At 43.5% G+C, this 15,047-nt stretch overlaps 1 protein-coding gene across 1 annotated transcript in view; it reads right to left on the reverse strand.

Moving 5' to 3' along the window:
- FAM168B (family with sequence similarity 168 member B) overlaps positions 1-9,552 on the reverse strand; it is a 40,714-nt gene extending 31,162 nt beyond the window's left edge. Inside the window, exon 1 of the mRNA XM_019968806.2 lies at positions 9,311-9,552. The gene's annotated coding sequence lies outside the window, so the exon portion shown is untranslated. The remainder of the gene's footprint in view (positions 1-9,310) is intronic.
- Positions 9,553-15,047: the final 5,495 nt, after the last annotated feature.

The following is a 15,047-nucleotide window of genomic DNA, read 5'->3' on the forward strand; positions in this document are numbered from 1 at the left end:
CACTGGGCATGCGCACCTCCAGCTCAGACAGAAAACTATCAGGGAGGAGAATAAAGCATGAACCGTGACTGCCTCTAGATGGAGCGGTTTAATGTTCTTTTTGCACCTTTCTCTATTTCTGAAACAACACATTAAATTATATACTTCCTAAAAATAAATAAAATATATGTGTATTTCCTAAAAGAGACAAATTAGCTACAGCAACTGTACTAACCAAATCAATGTTCTGTAATTCACAATCGTCTTTGCCTGACAAGTTCAAGAATTTGCACAGCTACAACCATGGTTTTATCCCTTCCTCTGAATTTTATCACCCAATGCATTCTGAAAGTGTGAGCTTATTTAAGACTATTCAGTATTCCTTATCCAGTACGTCAATCACTGACTGACTTGGTAGTAAGGATTAAAGGGATCTTAAATTTAAAAATAAAAACAGCAATGGGGGAGGGGGCAACAGGCATACGGAAACTCTGCACTTTCTGCTCGATTTTGCTCTGACCCGAAAACTGCTCTAAAAAAATTAAGTCTATTTTAAAAGAAAAACAGGCAGTTCTCTGATGACCTTGCCATTAGAATTCTGGGCTTTCACTGCCACGACCCAGGTTCAATCCCCGGCTGAGGAACTGATATTCCACTAGCTATGTTCAGTTCAGTTGCTCAGTCGTGTCCGACTCTTCGCGACCCCATGAATCGCAGCACGCCAGGCCTCCCTGTCCATCACCAACTCCCGGAGTTCACTCAAACTCACGTCCATTGAGTCAGTGAAGCCATCCAGCCATCTCATCCTCTGTCGTCCCCTTCTCCTCCTGCCCCCAATCCCTCCCAGCATCAGAATCTTTTCCAATGAGTCAACTCTTCGGATGAGGTGGCCAAAGTACTGGAGCTTCAGCTTTAGCATCATTCCCTCCAAAGAACACCTAGAGCTGATCTCCTTAAGAATGGACTGGTTGGATCTCCTTGGAGTCCAAGGGACTTGCAAGAGTCTTCTCCAGCACCACAATTCAAAAGCATCAATTCTTCGTTGCTCAGCTTTCTTTACAGTCCAACTCTCACATCCACACATGACCACAGAAAAACCATAGCCTTGACTAGACGGACCTTTGTTGGCAAATGAATGTTCTGCTTTTGAATATGCTATCTAGGTTGGTCATAACTTTTCTTCCAAGGAGTAAGCGTCTTTTAATTTCATGGCTGCAGTCACCATCTGCAGTGATTTTGGAGCCCAAAAAAATAAAGTCTGACACTGTTTCCACTGTTAGCACCAAAGACAATGACACACACAAAAAGGTGCCACTACCTGCTGACTTTCTAAAAGACACATGTACTTCAAAACACTCTTGGCATCAAATTCCATTACAGAGACAAAGTACAAAAACACACCACTTCAAATTTCTACCTCAGCTTACTGACTTAGAATATTTCCAACCAAGCAGTTCAGTACACACAAAAGTATACCTGGTCAAATCCTTAGCCTGTGCAGTAAATTCTAAAGTAGAAATTAATTGGAGATATCAGTGATTGGGACATTCATTACCTAAATAACTGTCTTATTTCTTTAACTTCCAAACCAAAAGGCAGAACAAAATCTGACATGACATCCACAACCACAGCTAAGACAGAAATCTAGATCGGTGCTGTCCAAAAGAACAAGGATGAAGATGCTCCCTATCTGTGCTGTCTGAGAGAGCATCCATTAGCTATTAATACAAGTAAACAACGAGCACCTGAAAAATGTGGCTAGGATCGGATCCGATTTTTTATTTAACTTCAGTCTAAATTTAAATAGACGTGTTTGGCTGTAGGCTACCATACTGGACGATGCAAATCTACAGAACAGATTAGAAAGAAACAAGGAGAGCAAAGCATAAGGAGTAGAGAGGAAAACCAACTGTATTTTACATCACAGTTTAAGAAGAAACAAATTGGTAACTTGTCAATCCGCATTAGCTTGCACTTTTAACCCATTCTTGGTGGATCTACAACATAAAATGTAGAGATTTTTTCATATATTTCATCTACTTCTCTGGTTCAACTATCATTTCTAGAGAGGTGAATACTTTTCAATACTCTATTTCTCTATTCTGTGCCAGGATCTAATTTCATTTTCTTAATTGAATAAGTAAAGCACTACACAAAGGCCACGGGGGGGTGGGGGGGGGGAAGACAAGTCACAGTCCCTGTTCTGAGTTTACCATCTAGAAAAGTGCTGCCCCAGAGAACTTTCTGTGAAGATGGAAATGTACATCTGCTCTGTCCACATACAGTAGTCACTACCTGAACACTTGAAATGTGGCTAGACCAAGGACCTACACATTAGCTGAACTCTGAATAGGGACATGTAGGTGGTGGGTACTGTACTCGACAGGCAGGTCTGCAAGTCAGAAGACATAAACAATGGATGACTCGGGGTCAGAGTGTTAAGGGCCATAAAGGAATAAAGTGTTGTGAGGGTTGAGTGGGAAGAGCAAAAATTTAATGCAGGAGGAGAGGAATGGTCAGGAATAACTTGGATTACACAGGTGGTATAAGCTCTCAACAGGTAGGATCTTGAAAAGACACAAAAATTAGAAAATGCAAGATGCATTTTAGGGACACTTTGCTACTGGGCCTGTTTGGAGCTTGGGCTACATGTGAATCAACGAAGATGATTACAGAGACACAGGTTAGGTTGGAGCTATCACATGGAGACCCTTAACTGTGCGGCTGCGCAGGAGATGTCATCTGGTAGGCAATGAAGCTGATGAACAGCATAGCAGTTAAAGACAGGAGTTACCATTTGACCTGGCAACTCCACTCCTAGGTATATACCCAAGAGAAGTGAAAACACATATCCACACAAAAATTTGTACCTGAATGTTTGTAACAAAATTATTCGTTACAGCCAAGAACTGTAGACAATTCAAAGCACTGAATACCACAAAGACTTTCCTTACACAATCTTACAGTCTAAACCACTAATAAAATCTTACTCTACATTTGCCACTAAAAAAATGTACAGAATTACACTTAAATTCTAAATACCATACGTCCAAACTACCCAGAAGTTCCTAAAAGCATTTATGCTTCCCAAGAGACTAATAACTACTTCCTAAAGTGATTAAGAAGTTATAATTAAAACTTACAGGTAAAAAAAAATAACAGGATTAATGAAAGAAAAAGCTGCAGTTCCCACTTCAACAAAAAGGTTTGCACAAGGTCTATGAACAACGTAACAGCTTCTCAAGTTACTTTTGCCTTCAATCTGTCCCCGCATCAGGGTCTTTTTCAATGAGTCAGCTCTTAGCATCAGATGGCCAACGACGTACTGGAGCTTCAGCTAAAATTCTTCCAATGAATATTCAGGGTGGAGTTTCTTTAGGATTGACTGGTCTCATAGCCTTGCAGTCCAAGGGACTCTCAAGAGTCTTCTCCAGCACCACAATTCGAAAGCATCAATTCTCTGGCACTCAGCCTTCTTTATGGTCCAACTCTCACATCCATACATGACTACTGGAAAAACCATAGCTTTGACTATACAGACCTTTGTGGCAAACTAATATCTCTGCTTTTTAATACTCTGTCTAGGTTTGTCTTAGCTTCCTTCCAAAGAGGAGGTGTCTTTTACATTCATGGCTGCAGTCACTGTCTGCAGTGATTCTGGAGCCCAAGAAAGTAAAATCTGTCACTGCTTATCCTTTCCCCTTCTATTTGACATGACATGATGGGACCAGATGCCACAATCTTAGTTTTTTTTAATGTTGAGTTTTAAGCCAGCCTTTTCATTCTCTTCTTTCACCCTCATCAAGAAGCTCTTTAGTTTCTCTTCACTTCCTGCCATTAGGGCAATATCATCTGCATATCTGCAGTTGTTGACATTTCTCCCAGCAATCTTGATTCCAGCTTGTGCTTCATCCAAGCCAGCACTTCAAATAATGTACTCTGCACAGAAATCAAATAAGCAGGATGACAATATTACAGCCTTGACATACTCCTTTCCCAATTTTGAACCAGTCTGTTGTTCCATGTCTGGTTCTAAATGTTGCTTCTTGATCCACACAGATTTCTTAGGAGACTGGTAAGGTGGTCTGATATTCCCATCTCTTTAAGAATTTTCCACAATCTGTTGTGACTCACACCGTCGAAGTGGGTCTTTAGCACTGTCAATGAAGCAAAAGTAGATGTTTTCCTGGAATTCCCTTGCTTTCTCTATGATCCAATGAATGCTGGCAATTTGATCTCTTGTTCCTCTGCCTTTTCTAAACTTGGGCCTTCTTAGTGAACAGTGCAAAGAAATAGAGAAAAAAGATAGAATGGGAAAGACTAGAGATCACGTCAAGAAAATGATAGATATTAAGGGAACATTTCATGCAAGGATGGACACTATAAAGGACAGAAATGTTAAGGACCTAACAAAGGACAAAGAGATTAAAAAAAGGTGGCAAGAGTACATAGAAGAACTGTACCAAAAAAAGGTCTTAATGACACACATAACCACGATGGCACTCTCCAAGAGCCAAACATCATGGAGTGTGAAGTCAAGTGGGCCTTAGGAAGCATTACTACAAATAATTAGTGGAGGTGATGGAATTCCAGCGGAGTTATTTCAAATCCTAAAAGATGATGCTGTTAAAATGCTGCACGCAATATGCCAGCAAATTTGGAAAACTCAGCAGTGGCCACAGGAGTGGAAATGGACAGTTTTCACTCCAACGTCAAAGAATGTTCAAACTACCATACAATTGTGCTCAGTTTATTGATTAGTGGACATGAATGCTGAACCCACTGACCAATCTTAACATCGCTAAGAGCAAACTACTTATTTTTTTAAATTTTTATTTATTTTGGCTGTGCTGGGTCTTCACTGCTGCTCGAGCTTTCCTTTAGTTGTGCTGGGAGGTGGCTACTCTCCAGTTGCTGCTCTGGCTTCTCATTTGGCAGCCTCTTATTACAGAGCACAGGATCTAGAGTGTGTGGGCTTCATAGCTGCCACTCCTGGGCTCTAGAGCACAGGCTCAATAATTGTGGCACACAGGCCAGTGGGATCTTCTTAGATTACAGATTGAATCCATGTCTCCTGCATTGGCTGGTGAATTCTTTACCACTAAGCCACCAGGGAAGCCCCCCAAGCTACTTACTACATGCATCCTCATACAATGGAATCACTCTGCATCATCTGAGGTGTACTGCTACAAAAATACTAAAATCTGAATCCAGTGTACCCTACACATCTACCTCCCAGGTGACAGAAAAAGGCAGGAATTAGAGAAAAATACTGAACACCATAAAGCAATCAGACAAAGCCAAAAGGAGGGAATCTAGAGGGCAAGGGGTCTGGGAAAAGGCGGAGAGTAGGGAGAAGGATGGTTCTAGATTAACATAGATTTAATAAAGGCCACAGGAGGTTTTTGTTTGAATCCTGGTTTTAAGATGGAAAAAATTATAAAAAGGTATTTTAAGGATTGAGGGGTACAAACCAACGGGTTAGATATCAAATGGCATTAAACAATCATTAATTTTCTTATATGTGAGAATAGCATTTTGTTATGTAAAGATGCATTGATTTTTAGAAGTACATATTAAACTACTCAAGGGTAAAAATGACACGATGTCTGTAATCTAAAACATTTTTTTATTTTAATTGGAGGCTAATTACAATATACTCATTGGAAAAGACTCTGATGCTGGGAGGGATGGGGGGCAGGAGGAGAAGGGGACGACAGAGGATGAGATGGCTGGATGGCATCACTGACTCAATGGACGTGAGTCTGAGTGAACTCCGGGAGTTGGTGATGGACAGGGAGGCCTGGCGTGCTGCGATTCATGGGGTTGCAAAGAGTCGGACACGACTGAGCGACTGAACTGAACTGAACTGAATTACAATATTGTGGTGGTTCTGCCATACATTCACATGAATCAGCCATGGGTGTACATGTGTTCCCCATCCCGACCCTCCCTCCCACCTTCCCCTGCCATCCCATCTCTCAAGGTCATCTCAGTACACCAGCCCTGAGCACGCTATATAATGGGATTGATATGTTGGGTATATGGCTGTATGTTGTATTTGCATACTTTTTAAGTAATGAAAAGTTAAAAGTAAAAAACCACCATCACCACTCTGCCTGGGATTCTAGTGCCTACTGTCACCCAGAAACCACGGATTTGCCAGTCTGATTTGGTATGGGCCAAGAATCCCAATTTCAAGGCGAGAGAGACAGAGAGACAGAGACAGAGAGAGAGAGAGAGAGAGAGAGAGAAAGAAAGAAAGAGAAGTCGCTCGGTCCTGTTCAACTCTTTGCGACCCCATGAACTATAGCCTACCAGGCTCCTCCGTCCATGGGATTCTCCAGGCAAGAATACTGAAGTGGATTGCCATTTCCTTCTCCAGGGGATATTCCTGACCCAGGGATCAAATGCCGGTCTCCCACATTGCAGGCAGACGCTTTACCCTCTGAACCACCAGAGAAGCTAGTTATCACTTTTTTTTTTTTTTAAGTTTCTCATTTGTAATGATGAAAATGTCAGAATTCCTATGGTGGTTTGACACCTGCAGCAAAATAGTTAAGTCTCAGATTAGGGTTTCAGAGAAGGCAATGGCAACCCACTCCAGTACTCTTGCCTGGAAAATCCCATGGACAGAGGAGCCTGGTAGGCTGCAGTCCATGGGGTCGCTAGGAGCCGGACACGACTGAGCGACTTCACTTTCACTTTTCATTTTCCTGCATTGGAGAAGGAAATGGCAACCCACTCCAGTGTTCTTGCCTGGAGAATCCCAGGAACGGGGGCCTGGTGGGCTGCCATCTATGAGGTCGCACAGAGTCGGACACGACATAAGTGACTTGGTAGCAGCAGATTAGGGTTTAAAAAAGATTACAGCAAAAATTTCTCAACTTGAAATCTAATAATCCTCAGAGGGAAAGTATATTTAACATCCATCACTGTACTAGTTTCTCTAGTCTCAAAATATACCATGACCTAAACAAAGTTCCCACACAAAACAGTAATTCTAAAACTTTACAAAAGAAAAAAAGAAAGTGAAGTCACTCAGTTGTGTCCAACTCTTTGCTACCCTGTGGACTGTAGAGGCCTTGTATATTATTTTTCTTCATACCAAGAAAACTAAGGTTAAGGGGCTTAAAGTCTCTCTCTCAGACAGCAATACACAAGATAAAACCCGAACAACACAATCAGCACTGGAAAGTCTGGGTAACACCTGATAACATCAAGAAGAGCACATAAGATAGACTCTAAACGCCTCCAAACTCGAGCTTCACTATCAAGGTTTCCAATCTATTGGGAGACATTCACATATTTCTGCACAGAACTTCAAAGATAGAGACATAAAGTGGAACCCAGGCATAAGAAAAGTAACCATACCTCTATTAGGCTGGTGTGCTGTTGTTTTAAAATTGCTCTCAATTGATCAGTGAAAAGAAGCTGTTTAAATAAGACAAGTTTGGGAGGCAAAAATTTGCCTTTAAGCTACAGAACCTATAAAATAAAACTTAAAATAATATTCTTTATACGCACTTAAGCTTGTTTTTCCCAATTCTAATCCTCTACCTCTGTGGCATTACACTCATTTTCTCGTTTGAAAATTCAAATAATTTTGACATCACAATTCTGTCTAGCCTTAAAACAGAAATGAATTGAATGGCAGCTGTAGAGTAGAATACTAAGTAAAAATCTAACAAATCTATCAGGCCTGGATAAGAGGGCAAGGGCAGTAATACCAACAGCAGCTTCCTCCGCCCATCTGGCTTGTAGGAGCCTTCCACTATTCTGAAGAGCAGAAGGCAGGAAGAGGGGATGCTACCTGCTCCATGTGTCTAGAGTGACTGCTACACAGAACCTAGAGGAAGGCTGCAGTTTCCAACTCTTAAAGCCTGCAGGGACCTCTACCATACCTTCAGTTCAGTTGCTCAGTCGTGTCCAATTCTTTGCGACCCCATGGGCTGCAGTAAGCCAGGCTTCCCTGTCCATGGCCAACTCCCAGAGCTTGCTCAAACTCATGTCCATCCTGTCCATGATGCCATCCAACCATCTCATCCTCTGTAGTCCCCTTCTCCTCCCGCCTTCAGTCTTGCCTAGGATCAGGGTCTTTTCCAATGTTCTTCACATCAGGTGGCCAATGTATTGGAGTTTCAGCTTCAACATCAGTCCTTCCAATGAACACCCAGGACTGATCTCCTTTAGGATGGACTGGTTGGATCTCCTTGCACTCCAAGGAACTCTCAAGACTCTTCTCCAACATCACAGTTCAAAAGCATCAATTCTTCGGCGCTCAACTTTCATCACAGTCCAACTCTCACATCCATACACAATTATTGGAAAAACAGCTTTGACTAGAGGCACCTTTGTTGGCACACCTCAGCTTGTCCATTTAGTCACAAATACGACTAAACGGAAGTAATTATGCAAACACATACTAAAGCAAGCCCACTCTATAAACCCCAAAAGAAACAAAAAAAACTTCACAATGTGCACCATAGTACCTTCAACAACAGAACAATTAGCCTAATTCTTTCCTGTCAAAGCAAAAATAACCCAATCCTTGGTTACTTAACCCAAGTTCTAAAATGCGTCCCTACTATTATTGCCAAGTTTTTCATATACCATTTGAGAAAATAATCTTAAAAAATTACACAAGGGTGACTTGAAAATTTAAGGAGGGGGAAGGAGACAAACCTTTTCATTTCAAGAAAGTCCTGCTTGGCAAAACACTCCAAAATACTTTTATGTATGACTTTAATGAAGCATTAATTCATACAACCCATCAGATGCACGCTTATATACACTATAAATGAGGAAGACCCTATTCGTGGACGCTGTAACGGCGCACCTCTCTTTCAAAGTTGACCAAGGCTGGGCCATGATACGTCCTTTCTGGTTAAAACATTGAAAGCCTTTCAAGCTAAGGCTTCTGCCAGGCAAATGGAATAATGTTTACTTTGTGAGAAAAGTGGATAGTTTACACACTGGAAACGATGAAAATCCTACGAACAGAAACACCACCCCATTGCTTCCCCATTTTTTGCATTTCCCTGATCTGATCACCTGAACCTTAAAAAAAAAGACCCAGAGAACACTGTTGTGCAACAAACGCCGCTCTCGCCGGCCCGGGGGCAGCTTCCCCGCCGCCCACGCCGCACCTGCCCGCGCGCCCCGCAGTCCAGCCCCGCCTCCCTCGGGCAGCACCCGCCCGCCTGGCCCCGCGGGACAAAGCGCCGCCGCGGGCCCGACCTTGGCGCCGCCCAAATCGGCCGCACAAAGCGCCGCACTTCCGGCCGCGCACGCCGCCGCCAAGTCCGCCGCCCGCCCCGCCCGCACTCACCGCGCCGCGAGGGCAGACTGGGCCTCAGTGATCAGAGCTCGCCGGTCCAGGGCGGGCTCAGCGGTCGGGCTCGGTGAGAGGCGCGCGCTGCGCAGGTCTGCTCCGTTGCGGGGCTGAGCCGCGAGGCCCGGGTCGCCGCCACCGCCGCTTACCCGGCCTGCGCTCCCGCTCGCCCCGCTCTGCCCGGCCCGCCTCTCCGCAGCCCGCGCTCCTCGCCGACGCTGCGCTGCCGCCTAACCCAAACCTCACTTCCGCCTGGAGCCCGCCTTGGCGGGGGCGCGCAGACACGTGACCCGCCGGCGCCTTCCGGGCTCCCGGTCGGCGTGCGCGCTCCCGCCGACGTCCGAGAGGCGACGGGACCGGGAGGCTTCCCGGAGCTGTTGCGTACAGAGATCGTCGGGCCGAATTTCTGTGGTCTCTGCGTCTGGAGCGTACAGGGCGGGGAGGGCGGGGTTGGGGGGTTCAAACAGAAGTCAAACGGCGCCCGGAGGATGTCTGTTGACTCATTCGAATAAACGCTCATGTGGAATATTTTTCCTTACGCCATCTTTGGGCTCCTACTCTCATGGTATGGAAAGGGCACAATGGAACATAATTATAGTGGAACATAATTATTAACTTCTTACGGGAAAAAAAATGTATTCGATTTCGTGTTTTTAAATAGCCCCGCACTACAGGAACCCTTGTGTAAATGCAGGCGCGGCGGCGGGGGCGCGCTCTTCCCCATCGCCAGGCTCCGGTCCCCAGGCCTGTGTGGTCGGCTGTTGGCTTAACGGCCAGGGCCCGGGCGCTGGGACCTTCCAAGCTCGCGCGCTCGGCGCTCTTCGCGTTCGCCGTTCTGAGTGCTCTGCATTCATTAAGTCACTTAATACAATAAAGTCGTTTTACAAATGAAGCAGTTAAGGCACGAAGAGGCTGATAAGTTCCTTCGAGAGCAGACAATTTCTTGGAAGCCGACCAGGTTGAAACCCGAACGTCTGACTTAAGGGCACTTACTCTTAAAAGGGGGACTTTGGGGTTTGCACTTTCCCAGAGTTGCTCTCAACTATTTCTGTAACATTACTAGGGCCCACAGGTTCCCTGCGTGATGTGAGAGCCAATGGTTCTGCCTTGGAGAAAGGTGGAGGAATCCTGTGGTCTCTGCTCAGCTGGGAGGGTCCAGGCAGTCTTATCTTTCCCTGACCAAGCCGAGAACATCTACTACTGGTTCGCATTTCAAAGATATAAGTGCACGTTAAAATGCTACCCACTCCAGTATTCTTGTGCTTCCCTTGTGCCACAGTTGGTAAAGAATCAGCCTGCAATGTGGGAGACCTGGGTTCAATCCCTGGGTTGGAAAACTGCCTTGGAGAAGGGAAAGGCTACTCCAGTATTCCGGCCCAGAGAATGCCATGAACTGTATAGTCCATAGGGTCGCAAACAACTGGACATGACTGAGCCACATTCACTAAAATAGTTGCAAAGGACTTGATTTTTGTCACACTATAGAAGATGGTGGGTGGTTTTAAATACAACTAGATGTTACTCTTAACCGTTTTAATATAGACACTGGTGATTTGAGTCCCACTGAAAAGCTAAAGTGAAGTCGCTCAGTCGTGTCCTACTCTTCGCGACCCCATGGACGGTAGCCCACCAGGCTCCTCCATCCACGGAATTTTCCAGGCAAGAACACTGGAATGGGTTGCCATTTCTTTAGTTTCCATTTTAAAAGTACATGAATAAAGGGCTTTCCTGGTGGTTTAATGGTTAAGAATTGACCTGCTGATGAAAGGGATGCAGTTAGATCCCTGATCTGGGAAAATCCCACATGCAGAAGAGCAACTAAGCCAGAGTAGCACAACTACTGAGCCTGCCGGCCCTAGATCCTATGCTCCACCTTAAGAGAAGCCACTGCAATGAGAAGCCCATGTACCCTAAGGAAGAGTAGCCGTTGCTCAGGGAAACTAGAGAAAGCCCTTGCAGTTTAAGGAAGACCCAATAAGCCAACGATAAAAATTTAGAAATACATAAATAAGTTCTGTAACCGTACAGAATTCCATTGTGCTTTTTCTTCTTAAACTCCTGCTTGCATACCACTGTCTGCACAGAATTTAACCCTAATATTAATATATTTGCGGAGAAGGCAATGGCACCCTACTCCAGTACTTTGCCTGGAAAATCCCATGGATGGAGGCGCCTGGTAGGCTGCAGTCCATGGGGTCGCTAAAAGTCGGACATGACTGAGCGACTTCCCTTTCACTTTTCACTTTTCACTTTCATGCATTGGAGAAGGAAATGGCAACCCACTCCAGTGTTCTTGCCTGGAGAATCCCAGGGATGGGGGACCCTGGTGGCTGCCATCTGTGGGATCACACAGAGTCGGACACGACTGAAGTGACTTAGCAGCAGTAGCATTAATATATTTGTGTATTGAGTCTATTTTTTTAAACCACTTGTATCTGTCAGGATAGCTAGGAAATGCTGCAGTAACAAGCCCCAGATCTCAAGTGTTTTTACACAATAGAGAAGTTTATTTCTCACTTAAACATCAGATCTGAAGCAAGTGGAATCATCTAAAAAACTATACTAACAATAAGAGCAACCAGTGATTATCAAAATGAGAAAAAAATATAAGGTATCTAAATTAACAATGAATTAGAAAATATGATGGAAGAGAAGATCCATTTTATACAATGTTGATTACTTATAGACAAAATGAAACAATATATAAAAATAACAGTAATACCCAGAAATAAAACTTGCATAATAGTTGTGAAAGGTCTATATGAATAAAATTTAAAATACCCATCAAATCACACCAAAAAACCTCTTAAATACATGGAGAAAAACATATTATTCTTGGATAATTTTTCTAAATTTATGAATTTAATACAATTCCTATCAAACACCAATAATTACTTTTAATTAGGTAAAGTGATTCTGATTTACACATGAAAAGATCAACAAGAAAAATCAAAAGCAAGAGTATCTGGAGAATTCCCTGGCAGTTAGGAGTCAGCTTTCATTGCCCAAGACCCAGGCTCAGTTCCTGACTGGGGAACTAAGATCCTTCAAGCCAAAAAATAAAAGAATATTTGCCAAGAAAACATTGAGGGCAAAGAGTAATAGTAAGGGTGCTACTAGACCTATCGAAATAAGAAAACATATTTAAAAGCCTCAATCAACAAAGCGGTGTGTCACGGATGCATGAATAGACAGATCAATGAAATAGAACATTCAGAAATACACTCAGATTATTTTCAGAAGTGATATCTGATAAAGGTAGCATCTCAAGTCACTGCGAAGAAAGATGGACTATTTAATAAATGGTACTGGGACAGAAACAGCCATCTGAAAAAATATAAAATTGAATTTATAGCTTACCATACCAGAATAAAATCCAAATCAAAAAAGATACAAATGTACAGCAATGGAATTATAAAAGAACAAGAAATAAAAAATAATTTTTTTTTATCTTGGAGTAAAAAAGCCTTTTTTAAAAAATCAAACTTTAAACTTTTTATTTTCTATTTGGGTACAGCCGATTAAAAATGTTGTGGTAGTTTCAGGTGAACAACCAAGGGACTTAGCCTCAAGTATACATGTATCTATTAGGCAGGAAGTTAGACAAAAGCAACAAGGGGAGGCCTGGCTGAAAGGGATGCAAGCTGATCTCTGAACTCCATCTTAGACACACCCAGGAGAGCTCATGCATAGGCTGCAAAATAAACACAGAGACTTTTCAACTTCTGCATATGTGTCCTCAGTTCAGTTCAGTTCAGTTGCTCAGTCGTGTCCGACTCTTCGCGACCCCATGAATTGCAGCACACCAGGCCTCCCTGTCCATCACCAACTCCCGGAGTTCACTCAAACTCATGTCCATCGAGTCGGTGATGCCATCCAGCCATCTCATCCTCTGTCCTCCCTTTCTCCTCCGGCCCCCAATCCCTCCCAGCATCAGAGTCTTTTCCAATGAGTCAACTCTTCACATGAGGTGGCCAAAGTACTGGAGTTTCAGCTTTAGCATCATTCCTTCCAAAGAACACCCAGGGCTGATCTCCTTTAGAAAGGACTGGTTGGATGTCCTTGCAGTCCAAGGGACTCTCAAGAGTCCTAGGCACCACAAAATGACCACAAGGGCTTCTCCAAGTAACCTTAGGCAGTTAGGAGCCCAGTAAGGGAGCATGAATATTCTACATCTAATTAAAACAGACTGAATTATGGGACGACATAAACGGCATGTGGCTGCTGCTGCTAAGTCGCTTCAGTCGTGTCCGACTCTGTGCGACCCCGTAGGCGGCAGCCCACCAGGCTCCCCCGTCCCTGGGATTCTCCAGGCAAGAACACTGGAGTGGGTTGCCATTTCCTTCTCCAATGCATGAAAATGAAAAGTGAAAGTGAAGATGCTCAGTCGTATCCGACTCTTAGCAACCCCATGGACCGCAGCCTACCAGGCTCCTCTGTCCATGGGATTCTCCAGGCAAGAGCACTGGAGTGGGTTGCCATTGCCTTCTCCGATAAACAGCATAGTCTACTGTTATATAGCATATGTCCATTTGCATCCCTTTCATTGATTGGAGGTGAGTACAAGCGCTACTTTACACAGGCTATAACCAAAAGGAGAAGACTGGAAGTATGAAAGGAGGAAGCCAAGAGGGATCAACAGGAAGAATGAGGAGGATTCCTTTGGGGTGGGCCTGCTCTCATGTCATTAGAGTGTCTAATAAAAGCTCTGTCTGCTTGAGCTGAACTAAGCTGTAACTTGTCAGTTGTTTTACACCGTTTAGCCCATTGCTCCAAATTTTTGTTGCAATGAGAGAAGAACCCAGGAAGATGGGCCTGGTAGGCTACAGTCCATGGGTTGAAAAAGAGTCAGGCACAATTTAGCAGCTATACAACAACAACAAATCAAGAAAAGTATACAGAAGAAAAATGTTCATTCTACAATTCCACTTCAGGGCGTTTGTCTACAGAGATACTCTCTGAAGTGTAAAATGAAATAGGTTCAAGCTTATTCATTGCAGCTTTTCTAGGAGTAACAAAGTATCTGAAACAACCCCAGTGTTTGTCACAATGGGACTGACTGAATAATTGACTCCATAACTCAAGATAGAAATGAGCAGATTATCTATATACTAAAATGGAAATATCTTCAAGGTAAACTGTTAAATGGACAAAGCTGTCTATCAAAATCTAGACACCTTGGGTAAGAAAAGCTTTGGTTTGACATTTTAAGAACAAGTGAACTAAAAGGGACAGGAATGGGTGAATTTAATTCAGATGCCCATTATATCTATTACTGTGTGCAAGAATCCCTTAGAAGAGATGGAGAAGTTCTCACAGTCAATGAGAGAGTCTGAAATGCAGTACTTGGGTACAACCCCAAAAATGACAGAATGATCTATTTTTTTTCCAAGGCAAACCACTCAACATCACAGTAATCCAAGTCTATGCCGCAACCACTGATGCCAAAGAGGCTAAAGTTGACCAGTTCTATGAAGACATACAACACCTTCTAGAGTTAACAACCGCCCCCCTCCTCAAAAAGATGTAATTTTTGTCATAGGGAATTGGAATGCAAAAGTAGGTAGTCAAGAGACACCTGGAATAACAGGCAAGTTTGGCCTTGGAGTACAAATTGAAACAGGGCAAAGGCTAACAAAGTTTTGTCAAATAACACACTGGTCATAGCAAACACTCATTTCCCACAACCTAAGAGATGACTCTGCATATGTACATAACCACGTGGTCAATACTG

The sequence above is a fragment of the Bos indicus genome, chromosome 2 (genome assembly GCF_029378745.1).
Source record: "Bos indicus isolate NIAB-ARS_2022 breed Sahiwal x Tharparkar chromosome 2, NIAB-ARS_B.indTharparkar_mat_pri_1.0, whole genome shotgun sequence".
NCBI lineage: Eukaryota > Metazoa > Chordata > Mammalia > Artiodactyla > Bovidae > Bos > Bos indicus.